Source organism: Rhopalosiphum padi, chromosome 3 (genome assembly GCF_020882245.1).
Source record: "Rhopalosiphum padi isolate XX-2018 chromosome 3, ASM2088224v1, whole genome shotgun sequence".
In the NCBI taxonomy this organism is placed as follows: domain Eukaryota; kingdom Metazoa; phylum Arthropoda; class Insecta; order Hemiptera; family Aphididae; genus Rhopalosiphum; species Rhopalosiphum padi.
This window is the reverse complement of record NC_083599.1, coordinates 34,394,934-34,417,692: the sequence shown is the minus strand read 5'-3', so window position 1 is coordinate 34,417,692 and position 22,759 is coordinate 34,394,934. Positions and strand designations below refer to the sequence as shown.

Sequence of the window (22,759 nt, the reverse complement as noted above, 5' to 3'; positions counted from 1 at the left end):
AGCTCCATTGATCTTACAGACTGATACCAGTACGAATATTCAAATAAAATTGTTTCAAATTTAACATACTTGAACTTGAACTTAAAATTGTTCACAGTAAGCCAAGCTATAGTTAAAACACTTAAAACTAAGGTATAATGTCGAAAAAACAAAACAAGACGCCGAAATGATTTTAACTGGTACTATTATACAGGTGAATATAAAATAATACATAATATAATTATTAAACCATATTATTATTTGTTCAAGTAATATTAATTGTTGAAGGGTATAATCGTTTAGGGACTAAGAAACATTATTTTAAGTCTCTAAATTTTAAATCTCAATTCATTATATGGAAAATATTTTAACGAAATTCCAATAGAAAATACATTTGCTTTATGAATATTTATAAGCCAATACGTAGACTACGTTTGTCAATGGACAATGTTTTGTAAATGTAAATGCAAGTCTATCTTTGATCTAATTTAGAATAACATTAAAATCTAAAACATTACCAAATATTTTAGTATATAAAATACGTAAACAATACTTTTTTCGAGTAACATATTATGATTATATATTTATAATAATTAAAAATTAGTATCAACTTTAGAAAATCAGTCGATATTCTACGTCGAAGGGCCTAATATTTTCTTTATTTTAAATACGTATTTTAAATTTGAACACTTATATTCAAGAACTTAATTAGACAGCTTATTGTATACTAATCTAAGTGTATGGTCGCTTAATACTTTTCAATCGTTTTATTACTTATAGCCCTTATCAATATTTATTAATACTCAACAACGTCGTTGTTGATGTACGCTATGGTCGTTACGTCGGAAATAGCCGTGGCGAGACCGACGAATGACGATCGGCGACGGCTTACAAATCGGTACAATAGTATATTATATTACCTATATAGGTATACATTAGTGCCATTATATTTTACGATGTTGATGTATTTATAATAATATACCGACGCATAATTTAGGTACTACACAGACGCAGACGTTATGTTATTATTATTCCGATGGCGATCGCGGTGTTTGGCACACTGACATATTAAAAAACGACATTATAATATAATGTATTCTAATGAAAATCGTACGGGCCGGCACGTAGTTACTTACAAATGATACGAAAAGATTTATTTGATGATAATATTATTATTATTATTGCAGAATTATACTGCGACTGTTTCTATGAATCATAACATATACCTAATATGTATAATACAGTGTTCGTATTATAGACAACTCTGACAATTTCTTTCTATTTATTACTTTTGATGTGCGATTTAGAAAAATTATAAATTTATTGGGAATACTTAATAGTTAATACAGGTATTATTAAAATGTTTATAACTTTTTCTTTTGTGGTTTACTAACTAATATGCAGTAAAAATTGACGTTTTCTTAGTTTTTAATACAATACCTATAGTGACAACCAGTTTTACCAGTTTATACATTTAATTTAGGTAAATATTTCAGAAGCTCAACAATTTATTTCCAATGAGTATTCAAATACGTATGGATTGTTCTACGCTTAGGTTGGAGATGGCTAGAGAAATTTACCTAGTCCTGCACGGATGAGCGTGTAAGACAAAATATGCGGTACAGTCTTATTCAATCGTAAGTAATTACTATAAGAAATTAGCAAAATAAGTTCCTCGAATTATTTGAAATAGAATATTTTAGAGCTTTAGTGTCAATAAATTGTTTATATCAGAATGTAGCCAAAGGGTAGTAACACCCTTTGTCCTTTTGCCACCTATGACCGTGTTTATTTATTACAGTTACCAAATATTTTATTATATAATATATAATAAAAGGGTGAACAATGTATTGTATTAAAAATATTTAACTATTAGTTATTTAATATAAATTAGTTTTTAAAATATAAATATTAGTATTGACAAGTTTAATAAAGTATATTTAATTTTGTCAGTCAAGATTATTATTCTAATATTACTAATCCCTATACCCTTTGAATTTCTACGCGCCCGTTATAAGTAATTTAAATGATTAAAATAATTATGAAAAAAATACTCCAGGAATTAAAAACATGAAATAATTATGTATTTTAATTTTAAAATATTATAGTAAATCATTCGAGATCATTAAAAATTCAATGCTCAGAATCATTCCACGACATTTGAAAACATTCACTCCTCTGAGCTTCAAGCACGGATATATTGTGGTATATTTTGTGATACATACTTATAGTGTTTATTAACAGGAAACTAAATTATAATAATATTTTGAATATAATAAATATTGTTATCGTGTCCATCCTCACCCTGCTGGAGATTTTAAAAATTGATATTTGAAGTTCATTGAAATACTTTCAAAAGTTAAAGTTGGCACATCCCCGTTGAGCCCTTGTGCACGTATTATCATAAAAGTAACAATTTGACAATTTAAGCATGGTGTTCAACGGACAACTGAGCTGACGGAAAAAAAAACGTAACACTCTGCGACGCTATCGGTGTGAAGACGACGATAAATACTTAGATCGGTTTTAGATACACGCCATCGTATAATAATAACGATGCGATCCTAACGACGATCGGCCGCGATCGCAACTAGGTTCGTCGCGCTGCGATCTTGCCGTGAAAACAATAATAATATTATATTATATAATATATCGTATTATTACGCGGAAGCGGAAGCAGTGGGCTACGACGGAACGCGTATAATCGGAAATTTAATATAGACTCGTCACGAGTCACTCGTCTATTTTCCCAGATCTAACTTAATGAGTGTCACTACTCGCTGCCTCATCGTTATTCGGAAGTCGGTGTGCAGCCGAGTGACACGTGCAGTGTTTATAATGTATTTTATTATCTAGCACGCTGTGAGTAGTAGCACTCTACAGGTTGCGGGGTCGTCTGCGTATAGGAGTAGGTATAATAATATTATGATATAATAACAATAATAGTAAAAATGTGTATACGTACACAGCCTCGTCGTATTCCCTTGTCTCGGTAAATTTGTTTAATTGTAATAGTTATTATTTTTTTCCTCGCTTTAAATAAATATGCATACGATATACATTATGCGCATGTGTCTAATCCGCGAGTATACCATACTGTAAATTAATTTCGTGACTTCTGACGACAGCAGTACCTACCTACTTACTTTCTATTCGATTAGAATTTAGAATCCGCGCGGTGGTTTCCCTTGTTGACCTCAACACGCGATATTATTGTGGAGTTTCACTTTGTTGGTAATTATTATTCATTGGACCGTTTAGCCTACATGTACAATGCAAATGAACGTTCATCCAGGTCAGTACAGTTCCGGCAGTGAATGTGTTTTAGGCGGTCGACGGCGACGACGACAACGACAACGACGGCGACGATGACTACGATTCTTCTCCACCTCCACCCAAGCTCCTACTACTCTATTATTCGTCCTCCTCCGCCACCACCACCACCACCGCTCATACTAACTACTCGTCATCTTCTTCCTCCTCCGCGGATCGTTCTGCATCGCCGTGTTTCGAGAGAATTTAAATCATACCTACGTCGATCATTATTGTTTATTATTATATTATAACAATATACCTACATCGAAATATCGCGTATAATAATATAGACGCGCGTTAGACTTTTTTGTATGATATTATAACTTTAGTATAACGTGTAGACATTTGCTGTCCACTGGATTTGTAAAAAATCGTTTTCACTTTAAGATATGAATGTCGTAACAACGAGCGTAACGACAGTAATAAATAATACGAGCGCATCAGAGTAGCGTAGTGACGTAGTGTGTCACATTATACAGACAAATAATAATGAATTATTCTAGGTACTACACTATATATTATTGTGTTTATCTATAAACGAGTTTTTTATTTAAAATTTTTCTACCGTAATATCGATGTGCATATATATCGTGAAACAGGAAGTCTCTAAATTCTGGTTCAAGGGCTTTGGGACCAACGACCTAGACATCGTGTTTCGGCCTACGGTCTGTTCCGCGGCAGTGTACGGTCTGCCGCCGTAGATACTATATGTATAAACACGTATTATTATTTTTTAATAACACTATAACAATTATTATTAATTCGATTTCACCTTTAACACGCTCGCCGTCTATAAAGTTATAATATTAATAATAATAATAGATATATCACAGATATATGCATAATGTACAATGTACGTATATAATATATATTATAGTATATAGCAACTATATACTTTATATGGTATATCTACGTATTCAATTCCTTACCTTCGGACACAAAAAATAAAATGTATATACCTATATTTATTATTTATATATTTATTAACAAAATATTATCGTAAACATTCCATAGTATTTGTCCCCTTAAAATTGGAACAATATTTACTCACCATCGATGTTCTTATTTTATAATATACATGTACTATTTTACGACGATTCTTATCATATTATTGTAAGTAGGTACATTACTATCATTTCCAAGATTTTCAACATTTCCGCCATCGACGGCACTGCTATTACTGACACGCGATTAAATAATGATCTATAATAATAGTATATAGATGTATCGAATGCTGTAATGACATGTTTATGAAATATTTTATACTTCGAAAATTTACGCTGAATAATTTTTTTGAAGGTCAGTGGTTTGAATCAAATTATTATTACAGGTAAAGACCAGAAAACTTTAATTATCACAATCGGAATTTATATTGGATATTTAGTTTCTCAATTGCAGATGGTCTATTCTTTGGGAAAAATAATTGACCATTTTTTTAACAAAAGTAGGCAATATAAACTGTGTACAAACCAATTCACAGTCTTACGATTACGAAATAAAGTAATAATTGACTTTAAAACGATACCTATAATGTCTACTGTAATGGAGATATTTGAATTTTTAAATCAATGAAACTTAATTTATTAGAAATGCAATTTTTAAACGTCATTCAAAATACTAAGATAATTTTTTCCGATATTATTCAATTCCCACAATATCTACATGTTAAGTCGTAGTATTTGAGTTCAACGTTAAGCATTCCTAAACTCCCCTATTTTAAGTTATTTCCACATTTTTAACCAGTACGTATTTTTTTTTTATATATATATATATAAATAATATCTTGAAATTGATATTGACAGAGGTTAAAGTAAAAAGGATTTCATCTGTACTACATTACTTAAATAACTTTCGTTTACCTACTTGCATTTCCTACTAACTACAAGTTTTTATTAATTTATGTTAAATTCCCACAAAAATAATATATCAAATATTTCTCACTATTTCGTTTGTTTTTACCACCACAGCATATTGGTATATTGCATTGTTTTACGTAGGAATGAAATATTTTTTTTTCATAATATTATACATCTAAATTTAGTTTAATGGAATAATATAGTTATATTTTTTTATACACTGATGTTTGAACATTTTTTGAATTCAAAAACCAATAATACTATATTACTGCTATTGTTCGTTTAAAGTATATTAAGAAAAAAATAATTTTAATATTTTCACTGAATTCTAAAAAAAATCATAAATTCTACAACTAGGTAAGTAGTTGAATACTCGTAGGTATGTACCCATGTGAGCATTGTGAGCAGACGTTATTTCAGTTTGTACAATAGTACCTACATGTACCTAATAACGTTTTTAATCACCAGAGTACTGACATTCTTAAATGTGATGATTCATTTCACAGTTTCACACTCAAATAATATATTAAAATAGTATATTGTATATAAAGTATAAAATTATTTAGTTATATTAAATATCAAATATTAATGAACAATAAAGCAGCATGTAATCAGCTGTATGATACGATCCAAACTGTTGAAGAATGTTTTCAGTAGCCAATTAAAATAAAGCATGGTATTACACAAGTACGTAGGTATCGTTAAAAATATATCAGTTTACTTGTTAAATTTTTTTATTTTACATTAAACAGAGTATAATTGTTTATTATAATAGTTACTATACTAGTTAAAAACGAATAAACATTATTGCCTAACTGTATAGGTCCTGTATAGAAATGTCAAACTAATCTGTTAAAATTACGAATTATAGATCTAATTATACCTACCTCGACTTATTGTTATTTAAGTACATAAAGAACAAAAAAATATTGTCAATATTCTAAAAAAGGAATGATCATCTATAAATAAATTAAACCTCTTTTTACTAAATTATTAATTTGAAAATGCATTGCGGTTTTTAATTATTATTCTTATTCTTTTCTTCCTATTATTCTGTGACAGTAGATTCCTGAGTATTGTAAAAAAAAAGTATATTTCGTGGAATTCGAATCAGTGTCAGAAAATAACTGGCCGGTAAGTAAATCACAACATAATAGAAGAATGATAGGCCATATATATGTACGTCATCTATTAAAAGTGTATAGAAAATTCAATAATATAATTACCTACCAGTTTTAGTAATTTGTCGAAAAAATATAACACAATGACCTCAAATCGTAACAATCATTAAGTCATTATAGTTGCATAAGCTTAATAGCTTATTCCTTATAGGTATTACGATAAATGATAATAAATTAGAATCTGAAAAATGTTATTATAATTAATTTATATTAACTAGGTATTATATAAAATTATCATATTGTAAATATAAATCTAATTACCTATTTATTTATTTTGTATTATTATAAAACACTTATAAACTTCATTAAACAATTTTTACTTTTTAGACATGATTATCATTCATTTTTTTTTTTAGAAAAATCTGAAATAATGTAATACGAGAGGTCTGAAAATGATTACATACAACCTTAAGAAATAATCAAGAAAAATCAATTAATTTATCTTTATAACTATAAATATATTACACTAAAATATTTTTGGCAGGTTCATTGGTTGTAATGATAACTTAAAATAATATTAAGTTTTATTGAAATTTTAATCTAAAAGAGTAAAAAATTGTCGATCAATTGCTATTTGTATAATATAAAATACGAATCCAGCTGTAGTATGCGCTTAAATATACAATATTTCATATTTATTTTGCTTTATAAAATTGCACCCCAATCTGACTGCAACACGTAAATGAATGACAATTACATTTTTGGTTGATTTATATGAAATACCATTTAAGTCATAGCATGATTAAACGCTCATAAACTAAAAATATTATCTTTAAGTCAAATACCGTGTCTTATCGTTAAATTTTGTATCGTGTCGGTGAAGATTGATGCAATATGCAATTAACTAAAACTATTGACTCTACTCTTCTTTATCGGTGTTTTAAACATAATATATAAATATATGACTTTGAGTTTCTATAGTAAGCCTATTTGTTCGTTTAAAATTATAATAATTTGTATCAAAACACATAGTTAACTATACCTATTGTAAACGCATAATTACAGCACACTGTCTTACATGAATCCATAAATGTATAATAATTATAATATAATATAAGAAATAAATAATTTGATATAATTTAACGACTTTTATTATACATGAAATTCAGTTTAATGGTGCATTGAGAAATTTTAGTCTACAATTTGTATGGTATGGCAAAGATGACACATACCTACGCCGATGTAAGAATGGAAATATATATTTCTTTTTGTACTGTACAGATTTCATTTCAAACGATTATATTTCATTGTACACAGAAAAGGGGAAATCGTTCCCATATGTGACAATTTTGATTAGATACTTTCAAATTGGGGACTGGTGTTGACATCACATAAAAAAGTAAGAACCACATTAATATACGTTCATTTTTTTTTTTTTTTTAATGTTTAATTTACATTACACATTATTGTAGCACCGGTTTTACTCGTGGCTTATTAATATTTATTAATCCTAACGAATGACCCGTTATTATTTCTACCGAGTATTATTAACCAGTCTAAAAATTTGATTATAAGAACAAATCTTTTTTTTTTACTTAAAAAATTGATGAAATTACTTATTGGGAAAAAATGTACGTTATATATTGTATTATATTCTTCAATTAATACTTGTGTATAAAAAAAGTTTTAACACATTTAATCAAATACATTGTGAAAAAAAATAACCAAAAATAATTCTATAAAAATATTAATTATACAGATATGTATAATGTCTTAGGCATTTTTTTTTAAATCAATAACTTGTCATTGAGAACTTGTCACCATATACATATTATTGTGTCATTCTTTTTTCACCAGTGTCCCTTAAATAAATATGTATGTATTATTGTTTAATACCAACACATTATTTGTTTTGCTGTGTACAAAAAACGTGAGCCACGTCTACTATATAAACTACGATAAATGATATTATGAACGATGAACTTCATACGTTTAATATATAGTCGGATATTCCAAGACTTGAATAAATAATATTGTATATTATTCACAGAGCTAAATTCAATAGAAATTAATTGGAAAAATTGTAAGACAAGTGCCATATTTTATAGAAGTATTTCAGTACTGATACCAGAATTTGATTCTGCTGCAGTCCTACCTGAGCTTTAACTATACTAAAAAGTAAAAACGATATATCGCCATTTATATGAATTTTCCAAATTTAAAAAAAACCACATATTATACTGTTTAAATACTAATCTTTAACGCTATTTTTTTAACTAATATTATATAAGACCTAAAAAAATGCATACAAAATTAATATATACAACAATTTCCAACCCCCATCTCCCCTATAAAATGCTAACTTATGACCTTGATGACTTTATATGATAAGTTGTACGTAAAATACGGTATTACAATTTAAATATACATAAATATATATATATATATAATATAATGAAGTTTTTACTGTATATAATCTACTGTGATAACCCTAAAAGGCGAGTAATCTCTATAGGATATATCGTTAAAAGCAGACCGAAGAATGCAACAACACTGCATGTGACTAACCCAAATGATATGAAAAAAATATTTTTCTGTTATTTTCACTGCATGTTATTGTAACATTTTAAATGTATGTTTATTGTAACAATTACTTTTTTTTTCCAGTCAAAGAGGATTCCAAGTCATAACAATATTGTTTTATAATAATAAAGACAATTCGGAATTCACATAGAGTTTTTCATTCTATATGTTTATCAAATTCTAAGATGTTATTATTTTGTAAATTTTAGAAGAACTGGTTCAATATTTAAAAAAAAATAAATGATGTACATAATAAAATAAGATTGTTATTACACTGACTGTATACATACATTAAATTACATATTATAAATTTTAGGAACCTTCTGAAACTAACTGTAATAATTTTTGCTGTAAATAACAATCTAATGATAATTTGATGCCTTATAAGTTATGATATTAATTTTATATTATTAAATCTTTGTGAGTTGCAATAATGTTAGCCGAATTAAAGTGGTTTTATTATCATTATTATTATTATTTTCGTGACTATATAATATAACCTTTCAGGTGAGTACCCAAACACACATATTTCCCATATTGTGTATTATTATTATCAAGTTAACGCCATATTAACTGAAGAGAAAATAGAAAGGTAACATCACAATCATAAAATCATAAATGTTTCCGGCCATCGAAGAACGCGTAACCTACTTCAAAACGTACAATGATATATTATACATAAATAAAAAATAAAAATAAAATAAAAAATTCAATATTCCATTATGTTTTCAATCTTGAAAACGCGCAGGAATACGAAGAATAGGAAAATTAGTAATTTTATTTTTATTAATCGAACGGGTTTTCAAGAATAAACCGTAACCGATTGACAACGAGTAAACACATTACGATGTGTATGTGTGTATTATATATATATATTTATATTATATATAAATGTGTGTATAAAATATTATGTATAGATATACGCCGATGTACATTATAATAATGTTCACATGGAATGAAAACCGTGAAAGTAAGACATAATATAGGTATAATATCAGATGCATATTATATTATTCATAATTTATTATTTTTTTTTTCATCTCGAAAATACGATCATATTGGTCGACATCGGCAAATGCGCACATGTTTGCGGTTAAACTATAGTGGATATGTGTATAATAAATAATGTATTACTGTATCCGTGCATATATATTATGTATTATAGATATGGTTTTCAAATGAGCGAAAGTGAAACAGATCAAGAGTAAAAAAAAAAAAAAAAGAAAAGAAAAGAAAAAGAGATAACAATCATTTATATTAATAATAAACCGCATATTAAAACATAGTGATTTTTCTAAATTGTTCGCAACTATGTTTTGACATTTTGGCGGTTTTGTTTTCAATAGGCACGCAATTATCCACATTGTACATATTATATTATTATACCGACTTGACCGATGATAATATGGTACACATTTTTTCGTTATTGTCATTATAAAATCAGCTCAATATTTTTTTTTCGCTTTTTTTCCGTGTGCTACCTGTATTAGACAGCAATACAGTATATGTGACTGAATAAATTATATCGACGATGGCGACAAAATAATAATAATAATAATAATAATAATTAGACACAACGGTTTTGATGGAATTGGAAAGACAATAACGATCAATTTATCATGGTGCGTTACTCGCTTTTACTTTACCCTCGTACGATTTCCAACATTCACAATAATTAAAAGAAAAATCAATCCCAACATTATATTATTATTAATAGAGATTTCCGTTATACTAGGTTTGTGTGTGTGTGTGTGTGTGTGTGTGTGTGTGTGTGTGTGTATGTGAGCGCACGTAGATTAGCGTCTTATACAATGTCGTGTAAAAGAAATAAAGAATAAATATTTTTTTTCATACATTCTCGTATCGACATCCAATCGACCAATTTTCATTTTAGAACGAATTACATGAATTTGAATAAATTAATTATTCAAGTAGATACTTATTTTAAATAATTTTTAAACTCGAAATATGAAGGAAAATCTGTTCGAGATCAGTTTATATCATTTTCTAGAAATTCGATTACATTATGTCAATTTGTTCTAACGTTAACTATAAACAAACTATGTATAGTAAGAATCCGGTACGTAAATTTACTATGTTACGCGTGAGGCGTGACGGACAGAAACAACATATTATATGCTAGTGTAGCGTACTATTATAGGTGTTTCACTAAAATAATTTGCAATAAGATATAGTTTTATAATCAACGAAAAATGACTGAAGTTTATATAAATTGAACTGAATTTTGAAATTATTTTACCGCTATTTCTTCAGAAAACTTGTTGAGCTTTAACAATATTATTCTACTTTTTTCATCAAAAATACTTATGTTTCATTATTATTATTATTATTATTATTGTTGTTGTTGTTATAATATACCTAAAGTAGTCAAGTCATTATTTATTCTAGCGCATATTTTACTTTTTATTTGTTCAAAGCTTTCGTTAGGAATCTATGTTACATTTTCATATATTGTTTATACGTTTACTAAAAACATTTAAAAATGTTTGAAAAGCTATATAGCCTATGTAATTAAACAATAAAATATACGTTTTTCGCACAGTAATAATTTAATTGTTTTACACACATGTATTATAATATCCGTTTTCTTTTTATTCAATAAAGGAATTAATTATTATAATTTCTATTTACTCGATGTCATGATTTATACTGAACAAGTTCTTATTCAATCACTATTATTAAGCTAATTAGTAATTACTTTTAAATGAATGATCGATGATTATATTATTCACGTTGTTTGTGATATGATTAAATTAAATTAAAAGAATAATCGTGGACCACGTATTTAGAAATTAATAACTACTAAATGACGATACTTGAATTCATGTATATTCCTACAATACAATTTAATATTAGTTATAATATGAATACGATCAAGATTTACCACAATAGTTTCGTATTAATAAAAGCAGACATCATAATATCCGATGACTATGTACAAAATGTAGCACGTAATACAACTTTGAAACAAATCACTCGTTTACTGACTTACGGTGTACTACTTTCAGCAAAGGGACGACAACAAGTTCTATATCTTAATAAGTTTTTACAGTTGTACCTAATTATTATTATACACATCGTTTATGGTGTATACTATGATATATCACAAATCAGCAACAAAAGTACACACTGTTTACACTATTTTTATTGTTGTACATATAATATAATAGGCAAAATATAAATTGTTCACTATAGCTACCTATTATTTGTAAATCAAACACTAACAAATCAGTATTGATACATTTTGCTGGAAATCAATTATAATTGTAATAACAATGAAAGCGTAATCATTGTGCTTGATTATTATTATTTTGTTGGTTATGTTACTTTATATATAAATATATTGCACTTTGTTACTCTATAGCTCTTCACGTATATAATACTGTCGTGTCTTATAATATTACAATTTAGATTAATTGTTCTGTGTTAATTAAATAAATAGTTTATAAATATTAAATCAAACTGTGATTAATTATTAATTTATTCAAACATACAATAACAAGGAGTTATAACAATAATAAATACAATAGGTACCTATCTGAACATCTTCGTTAATTCAATTACACAACCTATACCTACCATTTCCAACTGTGTACAACAGTGCAGGCTACCTCTATTACTAAACTAATAAAAAATGACAAAATTTAAATGACTTTGTGACCGTGATGTTTTACTTAAAAAATAACAAAAATTCACTTAGTTTCCTATATTAATTTATACATATAAGATGTTATATAATTTAAAAAATAATTGTAATCATTTTAAATCAATGCGTACGAACAGAATATCATTTAAGTGATCTTCGTTTGTTTGCTCTGCCTTCGATTTGATGGCGTGTATAATGTTTATCACTATTATTAATATCGTTTTGGTTGATTTGCTTACTGCTGTAATTTCTCTTTTATATCCAGAACGTTTGATATTGCAACCTACAGCTCTATTCGTTTTCCCCAGATTTTACCAAAAAAAAAAAAAAAAAAATGAAGAAGAAAAATAATGTCTTGTATTTGATGAACCGGCAATGTATAATAATATTATATTATGTTTACACCAATTTTCACTTATGTTATAGGTAATATCACTAATCGCACCGCATCCATCATCTCTCTTTATACCACAGCACTCGAGCAGTATTATATTATGGATACACAATATACGACGGCATACACGCTCTGTGCACAGCTACAGTAATAATAGTAAAATAATACAGTCGAACATTTTAATACCGGTTTGCCCGTCGTATATGTATCTCGAGCTCGCGGTAATTAATCATAATAATAGGTAATACTAGTTAAACTCCGTTATAATATCAAAATATCCACATAGAAACACACATGCACATGTATAATCATAATTGCAGTTTGAGTGCTTTTTTTTTTGTCGACGATTTATCGCAAGTTCAGTCAACTCGACTGTCGCACGTTTATCTATATATGATAGCACTATATATATATATATATAAACATAAACGAGTAAACTTTACGAAAAAAAATCCAAATCGTTCTATACACAAACATGATTATTACGAATCGGTATTTTTTATTCGTTAAGATTACACGGTATACATACTCGTATATTATGTATACACAATTATAATGTATATAAAACAGTTTACCTAATTTTAAATAGTTCAATAATTGATGTGACAACTATATATATATATATATAGATAAATATTATATTATACGTTTGTATACTTATGCGTTATGTACAATGCACATTATATATATATATACCTTATACCGCCTATACAATATCGTGTACCCGATTTAAATCACGCGTTTATACATTTACCTATCGGATTACTGCGCAGTATATATTATAATTTATCACGAAGAATTTAATTATATTGTAGTGGTGCCCGTAAGGTTTTGTTAGGGAAATTCAATGCAGGTAATGTGTATAATGTTACAATAATAATAATAAGTGATGCGTCGTGCCCTTAATAAACATAATAACACCATCGCACGGCACGCGCCACGCGAAGTAAACGACATAAAAAATAATAATAATAATATTATTATGTCACATCCGACATTCATAATATTATGTTAAGCTTTGTCAATCCGTGTAGTTCTTCGACCCATCAATGTACTTGTCGTTGCGTTTACATGATTATTATACTATTCGAGATTTCGAGTATGTATAGATAGTACTATATACATGGAGACCTTGGAAAGTTCATTTAAAATATGAAGTTCATTAACTTGTTTGGTTTATCTGAACGAACTTATAATTAGGATGAAAATATTACCCATAAAACAATGAGGAATTAACGTTAATGTTTTAACACATTTTTTTTGATTTTTAAATTTTTACATTATCCCGACTAATATAACTACCAATTAAGATAACACATTTTGATTTCTTACTTTTTATTATTTACTAACTATTTAAATTATTAATTGTATAACCAATTAATTAGTCTTGTCCTATATTCCTGTTCAAACTTGACGTAAGCTTTGAATCAATTCAAACTTCCAATACAAAGTTGAAGTTCTTCAACGGTATAAACAACACAATTTTCATTCATATAATTCTTACTTTGAACAAGAATGAACGAGTACCTACATTTAAACTTGTTCAAGGTCTGAGTATCCGACGAGAGCGTAAAGTGCCTATACAATGATATTGTGAGTTTTATAGTTATAATCGAATCATTTTTTCAATACGAGAAACTCGTAATTAGGACGTTCTTGCAGGTCGTATTGTATAACAAACAAAACCGCCGTTAGCGTTTCTATTTTCCCAGCGAAGACGACGACCAGCGACCATAGATATAATACAATGACAAAAATACGCGTAAGTAATATGTTTGGGACCCGACCTATCCATTTATTATATATGGTTTTTTTAACGTTAGAAAAAAATGAAACGGGATCAACTACTATACTCGACAGTTGTCGTCACTCGTCACTCGCCGTCGGAACGGATCAAGGACCGGATGGGTGACTATATTTGATGAGAACGCACGTGCAGACGACGGTAAATGACAGGATGATGACCGTACACCATATTGGTACAATTAGGGAACATAGATTTGCCCCCCCCCCTTACAGAATTTATTTTGCCGTTTTAAAAGCTTGCTAGAGAATTGTGTTTTTTTTTAATTTTTATAAAATATGCGATGTCTTATTATTCCATTGCTTGCGTTGATTTTTCGTTGGGACTACAGCCGTCCCCGTAGTGTTGAACCAAGTCGCGCCTAATATGCCACAGTACACTTACACCGCCTGTATATACCTACGCGCGCAATTAATAAGTTTCCAAACAGTTTACGAATCGGACGACAAGACACCGTCATTGCCATTACCGCCGCCGCCGCCGCCGTCGTCGTCGTCCGTCCTATGTCCATCACACACGCACACGATAATAATGCCGCGAGAACGACGCGTACACACGCACAAACGAACACACGCGCTCACACGCGTGCACATAAACGGGTAACGTGCGGACGTCGACCGTAAAGCCACACGAATACATTTTCTGATATATGGGACACTGCAGTGTATATATAATATAATGATCGTAATGATAATAATCATGACATGTCGTTTGAATGTTTTTATTTTTTTATACGTGCGGGTACAATTATCGTATATTTAATATAATATGTACCATATTATAAGCATCAGTTGTTAATATTTCAGTTTCTAAATCGCCCGGTTAATGTAAAGAAAGAGGCATATCTCCTATACATATGCATATCAGTGGATTTCTTACATACATAAGTTTAAGAGTATCAATCGTCGGATCCAATGTTATCTGATTTGATGTGAATACAAAATAAAATAAGTGGGCGAGACCGCGTTATTCACACCTTATGCGCAGACTCATACATATACTAAATGCGTATAACTATAACATGTATTATATATGACTAACGGCATCGCGAATATCCGTCTTGGATATTATCCTTTCACGCGCAATAGTCTTCCGATTCTGTCATGTATGCATCTTACAATGCTCGACTTTCCTCCACTCCCATCAAATTACCCACCCACACATTAGACATAGGATTATTTTTGACAACAGATCGAATTACTATTGTATTATTATTTTTGTTAAATACTGCAGGATACCTGCAGGATACTACTGGATAACGGATAGGTTAAAAAAAATATATTTTTCATATTCGCCCGAAATAAATCGCAACGATGATAATAATATGAGAGTATGTATTGCATTTTTTTATGAATACTTTGGGGTCTATCTTTTATTTTATTTATTAAATTTATTAATAACAATAAATAACTAAGTTCAAAAAATTTAATTTTTTAACAATCATTTCATCATATATAAGTAACGCGGTCGGTTATTAGTATATATATTTCTTAATTTAAGGTAGGTATAGGTTGTATAGGTATAATAACCTATAAAAATATATATCATATCGAATTTCGTGTGTGGGACTATTAATGGTTTCATTCAATTTCCCTTTACAAATAAATATTTACTGTCTTTTAAAACGTTATGTTATTCTTGAATTTTTTTTCACAATCACAGTAGTTACTGGAAAAGTTATAAAATGAAAGGTCTGTCAATAAAAATGTCTCGAATGACATCCAATAAAATATTGAAATTATACAACACATAAACGTTTATAGAAGAATAAGAACAATTTAAACGGATTTACTATATTAAACGATTTACTGGAAACATTTCAACTATTATAATTTATAAATAATATCTTTATTTTCAATTATCTTCCTATCTATGATTTAAGTTCCTCAACTACTATCTACTGTACAAATTTTTGTATAGAACATATAGACGACTAGATGAAGAGTTAACTAATAAGGTAATTTATTTAACAAAGTCACTATCAAGAGATTAAAAATATTGAAATATTAAAATTAAAATTATTGTTTTATATAGCAATATAATTATAAATATTTACGAAAAATATAAAATAATTTACGTGAAAATATATAATGCTATATTATGATTATGACTATGACATTTTGTATATAAAATACTTCCATATTATTTAAAAATCATACTATAATAGTGAATTATTACATTTTTTTAACAATGCTTATTTGAAATTCGTCACTTTTTAATGAGTCTATTATTATCAAACATATTTAACTACTGAGTATTAAAAAAAATATTTTATTGGATAAAGGCCTTCATAAGTATTCCAATTTTTACGGTATAGCTACCACTGTGATTTCATTGAAAATATGAATAGACGAAAAATGTATGTACAGTTATTATTATTTTGACGTGTCAATGGCTAGACATAAAGATTCTTAGACGGACGGACGTAAATTATTATTATACAATTGTACTACATAGATTTCAATTTATTTTTCAGTTACCCCGACAACAAATAATGATTATATTTTTGAAACAACTACAAAATTTATACTTTAAAAATATCAAAATATGCATGTTTAAAAAATTACGTGTGTCAGCCGTTAAGTATTCTATGCTAATATTTTATTAGATATTTATCGTATATTACTGTTTATATCCACAAATAAAATACTTAATTTTTTCTACTTTAAAATTATTACGAAATAAAAAGTGATGGCTTTAGATTTATCAGACTATATTATATAATATTTTGTATTTTACTTATACAAGTATAGCTATATATAAGCACCCAGCTGGTATTTCAAAGTTTAAATTATATTTCATTAATCGTAATTTAGGAATTATTTTTTTTCTATATTCATGCAACATCAAATATTAAACTATCTTAATTTATACTTAAAATAATAATTTTATTAGTTTTATATTATTTAGCAGGTACCTATAGGCTATAGATTTTTTAAGTACTTACTCCTAAGGGTAAAATTGACCCTTCCTTTTTTGGCTAAAACTTACTGTAATTTTTTTGGCTACTGTCCCTCTTCAGCCAGTTTAATTTTCTTTAAAATTTACAAACTTAGCAATTTTTAAATTCAATTTCAAAACAAAAATAAGTTTTTGATTTTACTAAGATAATATTATATTAAAACATTTTATTGCAAATTATTTTATTTTATTGTATTTTCACACACATATATTTGTCAAACAAACTTAGTATTAATAACAGACATATTTTTTTTAAACAGTGTTACATATATTTAATAATTTTAATAATTAAAAATCACATTTATGAATATAATATATTTAATTAAACATAAAAATGTGTCAATTTCAGTTATTATAATTGTAAATTAAAAAAAAAAACTGTACTGATCGAAAAGGGTGATGCCCCTACATATGCGAATTACTTTTTTGATATAATTTAAACATAATTTGAAAAATATATTAATTAGCCAAAAAACTCTATTTACTTATTTAAAAATCAAATTATTTTTGAAAATAAAGACCGTATATTAAAATAGGTATATAGGTAATCTTATAATTTGAAATTACAAATTAAAACTGTAGTTGAAAAAGAACCTTACCACCAAAATTAATAATGTAGGACAATATTAATTATATAATGATATAGATGGAGGCTATATCTAACTTAAGTAGTAAAAAATATTTTACAAAAAGTATCACTGTAGCAGTTTTAAATTTTCTGTTTAAATTTTACACTGTAATTATTATAAATTAAAGCGCAATTTTAATGTTCTGTATATTCGTGTACCCTATAATTATACCTATAATTTAAAATAAAATAACTAGATGATTGTATTCTAATTTAGTTCGTGTTTTGGACAATTACTAACAATGAAATTACAATTGTATTATATATAAGAGCCTTTATAGAACATTTTATATTTATGCGTTTATTGCGTTTAAATTAAGCTTTGAACATTAAAAAAAAAATTTTATGTAGACGATTAAAGTATGATAAAAATTGTGGTATTTAGTAATTTAAATGAAAACATCGCTGGTTTAGATATTTCTGGCATTGATATTTCTGAATGAAATATTTAGGAGATGTTTATTAATATAAATTAATTTCAGTATTGCTAAAAATAACAAAACAATCACGTAAACATGATAATATTGGTATCTAAAGTACTACAATATTGTGAATTAATAACATAACAAAACAAGTTGTTCTGAATTTTAAAAAGATTTGAAGTAGGAAAATGTATTCACGTATGTACTTATGCACTTGGGCACCTATAATTTGTTTTCTTAATAATTGAATATACTCGTATAACATTATTACTATGTATGCTATTATATGAAATGTAATTAATTTTATTTGAATTCGTATTATATAGTTATTAAATTGTTGATCAATTTATCAAATTTTCTCACAAGTACCTACTATCAAGTATGGTCATTATTTCTTAGCTTATTCACAAAATATACAATCCATTGCAGATTTTAATTTGGCAAATAATACGATCTATTCGCATGTTTGATTTTTTTGTTAACGTTTAATGAATAAGACTCAACGTATTAATAATCCACCAAGTGTAAACATGTTATTGAGCATCAATCAATTTACTAACACAGCTATATGTACATCGTGCGTATTCGTAAATGTTAAATATTAAACCAATAATTAAAAAAAAAAAATGAGATGACGTTATGCAGTGCGATCGAGATATTATATACAAACAATATAATTATATATATAATCATTGATATAATATATGTTTATTATTGTACTATAGGTACATGTCTTGTTATCGTTTAGCGTGACGCTACAACGGCGTGCTATTCCCACTGCACTGATACGTAAGAAAAATATTTAAAAATACAAATTCTAATTATATATATAAAAAATAATAAGTAGGTATGATGAATTTTTTATTTTAATTTTGGTTTCTTACCAGTCACCGTGCTCCAATTTGTATGCGATCTGAAGGAATCGACTGCACGAGGATCCGCGATCTAATTGCAGTGCGGCTGGCGATTTTACGTGATTTTGTTCATGTTTTCCCGTCGTTTACAGACGATTTTCTTTTGTTTCCGAGCGACGATGCGGGGCGGTTCGCTCTGACTGTCACCACTGTAGTGTTGATCAATGTCGAGAACGCTGGTCGACCGGTGACGATGTGTCAGCGGTGGTGCGGCCTGGCGGAGGCCGGAAGTCAAAAACTTTGGGGAGGAAACGAAAATCAAAAAAAAAAGAAAAAAAAATCTATCGAATCGACTCGACGACGACGGGGGTCCGGAGTCAACCGAAACGCAAGACTCGAAAGGTCGGTGGACAACTCGCGCTCTCGGTTTACAATACCGTGTACAGACGGAATAATATAATATGATATTATATTTACGCGTCCGGAGCGGAACAGAGCGGAGCGCGGATCGTACAACGGCCGGCCGGCTAATGACGAGAGAATAAAAAAGCCGCGGACGGGCGATGACGATTTTTTTTTTCCGGGGGGAGGAGCCGACCACCGTGATATTATATTATCAGGTATAGAGAGGCAGTAGGGCGGGCGGTTTACGAGGCACGCGTATAATATTATTATTTTTTTTTTATATTATTATTATATATAAATATATGTGCGTTGAACTCTCCGAAATGGGAAACCTTGAACTGAACCGCGCCGCCGAGTGTAACCGGTCTGCGCGCGCGATTGCCCTACTGACTCAGTCCGACGAAATCCGAACGGAATGCACGACGCGGCGACGGCGGCGGCCCGACGGACCACCGCCGCGGGGAGGGGAACCCGCGGCCCGGCGGTGGGGGTACCGGTCGGCGCGCGGAAGAATTTTTTTTCGCTCGATCGGTCGGACGGTGGATGGCTGTTGGCGGCGTTTTCTCCCGCTCGGGCACGCGTAAAATAATTTATTATATATTATTATATAGTATATTTTATACTTATATACGTGGATACTTATATAGATATCGGAACGCTCCCGCATACAGGGCGATTCGGAAAGTGTGTTTTGAACTTTTTCATTTTTTCTCCACCAGTGTGTGTTATATTATGTCCAACTGCAGGGACGAATACGTATATATAGGTATCACAGTATAGAGACCGGAATATTGTAATATACATAATGTCTAACTCCGTTCACACATCGAATGTTACAAGATCATTGTGAATTGTGGTCATTTTCATTTGTAGGGTTTAGCCATGTATATTATATACTTGTATATACTTATATTATATTTGGTATATTTGGTTTATTTTATATAGGTATAAAGGCGCCCGCGAAAGGGCATTTTCACTTCCCTGACTTTTTGGAATTTTTTTTTTAAATTGAATATATTAAGATATATATATATATATATATATTATATATATGGTTACCTATATGGATAAAAGAACACTAATATAAAAACATTACCTAAATTAGATTTATTTGCAGTCCATTGATCATACGCCTATATGTACTTAAATCTTTAACTTGTAACTTAATAAAATATATAATAATAAAGGTTATTGATTTAAAATAGTAAAATTATAATATTTATCCTCAAATTCTAATATTGCCCTCATCTCCAGAAAATTTTCTGTGGACGCCTATGTATTTTCGCAATATAAATAATTGATTTAATCACTTAGGTTATTTATTCTAATAATAACCCACGATACGATTTCGAAATTGATAATCCTGCTTGTATTCTTGTAGATTTTTATATATGACTAACTACATACTTATAACAGATGGGCTCGTAATATGGTCAAAATTCACTAAAGAATACACTTTTAACATCATAACGCTATTAAAAAATGACATAAGCGTTTTTTTAAATTTTTACTTTATTGCAAAAAAACCTTTTTTATACATATTTTGATATTAAAGATGTTTAATAATTCTAAGGTAAAATATAAAAGATTGGAAATAACGATAGGCGATTGTTTTTATCGGAAATCACATAGGTAATCATAAAGCTGTATTATTCATTCTTAATAAATAAAAAAATGTAAAATCATAATTTTATTAAATTAAGTTTCAATTATTCATATTTTAAGTTTCATTTCTATATTTACATTATGCCTGTATAATAAAAATTTTTTGATATAATATTTTTAATCACAAAATATACACTAAAAACTCGATAAATACATAAATATGCTCCAAAAATTAATAAAAATGACCTAAAAAGTCAAAGTAAAAGTTTCACTTTTTGACTATCTGTTATATGAATTGTATTATGTACTTGCGGAACCGCATTGTTCTAGAAATCTAGAACATAAAAAAAATGTACTTTACATTGAAATCTGGCCTAACAAAAATTGTTTATAAAGTACCCAATAAAAAAATATAAGTTATTGTTATTTCTATACATCTAAATTTTAATAAACATAGATACAGATAAGTGGTAGTTTTTTCCAGTTTCTTATTTTTAATTAGGGGTGATTAGTTATTTGGAATTACAGTAAATATTACATAGATACTATATGCTAATAAAACCTTTGTAACTCATTTGACCACTGGTTTTAATAATTGTATTTTATAAGTTTGTACGATAGAAATAAACACGGTTTTGCTTTAGTGAATTATTTTTTATAAAAAATATTCTACTTGGCCCCTTACAATTAATTACCAATTACCATAATATCTATTGATGATAAAACAATAGATATAACGATATAAAATAGGGTATGCCTATACTGATTGTATTACATGTTAGCGAGACTGATGTAATTGAAATAACAGCGCTAACGGGCCCAATGAGGTGACTATCATTCTATCTATCACAGTTACGATACTATACCGTCTACCAGTCCCTATTTTTGTGTGCAGTATAGCACACACAATGTGCAGTAACAAATCACAAACAGACGAAAAAAGCTTATGTTTGCTAGTTACAACCCTTAAAGGATGTTTGTCTAGATATAATAAAAAAAAAAAAAAAATGGTAGCGTTTGTGTAGTAGTAAAATTTACAAAAAAAATAGAGACTGTCGTCTACTATGCTTTGATAACTCGCTTCAGTTTCTTATAATTTAGTATTTCAATCAAAAAAATGTAGCTAATGTCATATCCATTTTTTTAGTATTTATTTTCTCTAAAA

General features: G+C 28.4%; 1 protein-coding gene across 1 annotated transcript in view; it reads right to left on the bottom strand.

Moving 5' to 3' along the window:
- The window catches only part of LOC132924114 (serine protease filzig-like), a 46,664-nt gene extending 26,307 nt beyond the window's left edge, over nucleotides 1–20,357 (bottom strand). Inside the window, exon 1 of the mRNA XM_060988217.1 lies at nucleotides 19,615–20,357. The gene's annotated coding sequence lies outside the window, so the exon portion shown is untranslated. The remainder of the gene's footprint in view (nucleotides 1–19,614) is intronic.
- Between the last annotated feature and the right edge of the window lie 2,402 nt (nucleotides 20,358–22,759).